Source organism: Pongo pygmaeus, chromosome 4, assembly GCF_028885625.2.
Source record: "Pongo pygmaeus isolate AG05252 chromosome 4, NHGRI_mPonPyg2-v2.0_pri, whole genome shotgun sequence".
Lineage (NCBI taxonomy): Eukaryota > Metazoa > Chordata > Mammalia > Primates > Hominidae > Pongo > Pongo pygmaeus.
In genome coordinates, this window is record NC_072377.2 from 108,154,993 (window position 1) to 108,158,389 (window position 3,397).

A 3,397-nucleotide genomic window follows, 5' to 3' on the forward strand; every position below is an offset into this window, starting at 1 on the left:
CAAACCATATCACTAACCTTTCTTGGAAAGTCTTTAGCGTCTTTTTCCTACACTATTTTGTCCAGCTGAAATGATTTACTAGGTAACACAAACATGGCAGTATTCCAAGACACCTTAATTCATTCAGAGGTTTTAACAGTGGGTGCTGTATTTGTTATCTGTTACTGCATAACACATTACTTCAAAACTTAGTGGCTTAAAATAACACATATTTATCATCTCACAGTTTCTGTGGGTCAGGAATTTGGACATAATTTACATGGGTCCTCTGTGTGAGGATTTCTTATGAGGCTGCAATGACGTTATCAGCTAGTGCTGAGATCTCATTTGACCTGGGAAGGATCCACTTCTAAGCTTATTTACACGGTTGATGGGAAGATTCAATTTCTCCAGGATTGTTAGAGGGAGGGTCTCATTAACTCCATGACTCACTGCTTAGAGGGGGCCACCCTAAGCTTCTTGCCAAATACACCAATTTACTCCATAAAGGCCAGTGAGAAGGAGTTTGCAAACACAGTGGAAGCCATCATCTTATGTAATGTAATCAGGGTAGTAACAGTCTATTATTTTTGCCATCACTAAGATGTAAGACACAGGTCCTCTCCAAAGTCAAGGGAAGAGAATTCCTACAGGGTGTGGATACAAAGAGGCAGCAATTGTGTCATCTTCCAAGCTGCCTGTCATAAATGTGATAGATATCCTTAGGCTTGATTTGATCTTTGTAAGCACGTGAGATTTAATTTGTACTTTGTCTTCTGTCTCTCTTAGGACTTCTCAGGTTAATCTTTTACCAGTTAGTATTGAAAAGAAATTACCTCTTTAAAATGGTAAATTCTTGGTTTTTGGATCTCAATCATTCTCTTTCACTACCACTTTCTAACTGGCTAATTACTGTGCAGTATCTTGCCACTTCAGCCAACTGCATCCAGCACACACTCCTAACAATCTGTTTCCAGTCTCTTCCCTAAGGCTGCTGTCCCATAAAAGTTCAGAGCCAAGAGAGAGTAGGCCGAATGGCATCAGCTCTCTTTGCTCCTGGATCCAAATGTAGCCATCTCCTCTACTATCCCCACACAAGGTGATACACGACATTTCTCCAGTACTCCAGACAGGCAGCAAGAGGTAAATTCCATAAAATTCCAGATTGTGACACTTCTCTGCAGAGTATATTCTACCATCATCTTTTGAAGCCAACCACGAAGGTAGAAGTGTCAGAGGAACCCCCTCTCAGTCCCACACAAGGAGGATATTCCTTTTTGATGCTATAATTCATTCAGAGGCAGGGAACCTTGCCCTAGAAAGCTGGTTGTTACATCTCTTTTTATTATTCCAAATATGTAGCTTTTGTCATTAACCTTTGCACTTGAGAATTAAAAATCCCTTCTCTTCTCCTACCATTTCATTCATAAAAATGTTTTGATTTTGAAAAACTGAGGACTCCAGTTTTATTCTGTGCTGGGATGTTTTCCTGGATAAGTTCAACCTGCCAAGATAATTTGAAGAATGAAACAAGAAGATAAAAGAATTACTAGCACTGAAAAATAAAACAGATAAATTTGAAACATTGTCTCATTATGTGTGCTTTCTTTTATTTATGTTTCCCTTATCTCTTTGCTTTCTGTATTTTGCCTCATAGATTTTTTATGTGTCTTTAAATTATCTAGTGTTTTTGGAACTATATATTCCATTTTCAATTCTACTGCTTGTTATCTTTTAGTTTTTCAAAAACATTTTAAGCTTTCTTTTCCTATAATTTTCACCCTCTCTACTAAAAGCCATTTTTAGGATTCTGTCTTGTTTTATCTTATTCTTTTTATTTCATGTAGTTGCTCTTGATCTCCATCCTCATCCTTTTTTTGCTCTACTAACTTGTAACTCTTGATACATAAAGGCCATAACTTCCTGCAATTATTAGAGAATACCATATTCCAGATACTTTCTTCTGCATGTCACAATAGATCATCTCTTGAAGTATGCTGTTCCTCTAATTAATCTTCATATTGTTTTTTGTTTTTTTGTTCTTCAATACTTGCTTGGCTCCGTGTTTTTTTTTTTTTTCCTCAATACTCATATTTTAATAATGTGAGATAATGACACTGGGGTAAATATTTCTCATAGGTAAGAGTCAAAAGATTGCCTTTCTACTTATCTGGCAGGGGAGATACCAGGATCACAAAAGTGGTTTTCACAGGGTGAGGCTTATCCATTATATTCCAGATATGCTGACCCCTGTGATTTCCCCAATTGTGGGAAACTTGACTGCATAATTTGTGGTAGTGGTGGACTGCATTCATAATCTCTCACAAAGACTGTGATATCAATCTCTGATATTATGATATCACAGTTATCATAATTTATATCTCTGATATAAATTTTTAAAAGATGAAAAAAAAAAACATTGCTTTCAGCCCTACTATTTATGCTTCAATAAATACTTGAAAAGAAACTTGATATGTTCAACTCCAAGGGCAATTTTAGGTTTTAAACAGACTTTATATGATTGCTTACCTCTTCTATATGCTAAATCTTGCTCAGAGTTATAGAATTTTATAGAATTACATGAAAAATTAGGATTTCTATCCCTTTCCTACACTACTATAAACTTTTATGAAAAAATTGTCTTCAGTGAGTAAATTGTGATGACCAAACACCCTATCATTCTTAGTTTTTACCAAATTGTTATTTAGAATTTATATCTTATCAAGGAAAATCGTGTGTGTGTGCGCGCATGTTGGAGGGAGGTATACACATGTGTGTGTTGGGGTTGTAGCCTGAATTTAAATACAGAACATACCCCAAGGGAGAAGAGGAATTTATGCCACAGTTCAGATTTGTATATTCTCTGAATTAGGCAACAAATGAGGTTTGAATGCATGTCTATCAATATTGTTTTCTAGATTACCTAGTGTAGTTGTGTGAAGCTGAATATATTACTGCCTAATGGACTTAGGTCTCCATAGTATTTTTTTTTCCTTCAATTAAATTTCATCAGTCCTATAATTTTTTTAAGTTCCTACAAGATTTTGGCTTGTCTTTCAGCACTAAATTTCAAGTTATTAATGTTTTAAATCTTTTTGTGTCTTCCCAGTTATTTTGTGAGGAAGTGGAAGAGGATAACAAAGGCTCTTAATGAAGCCATTAAGCCTGCTTTCCCATATGTATAATTATATGATTATATTTAAAATTATATTTATCTTCCTACTTACAACCCTACATTTTAAAAATAAAAAGTCTAGAATAATAAAAGTACATATTAGATACCTGAAAAATACCTTTGTAGAATGAATTGAAAATTCACAAAAGTCACATAGCAATGGGGCTACTGCCCACTTAAAATACTTAAATCAATCAAGAACAGTAGAATTAACTTGTCTCCGATCAGGCTTTGGCTTAAATA

The 3,397-nt window shown here is 35.0% G+C and overlaps 1 non-coding gene across 1 annotated transcript; it reads left to right on the forward strand.

Moving 5' to 3' along the window:
- The first annotated feature begins 2,141 nt into the window (after positions 1-2,141).
- Positions 2,142-2,303, forward strand: LOC129037755 (U1 spliceosomal RNA). Its single transcript, XR_008502978.1, has one exon. It is a non-coding gene; the product is annotated as a U1 spliceosomal RNA (small nuclear RNA).
- The last annotated feature ends 1,094 nt before the right edge of the window (positions 2,304-3,397 follow it).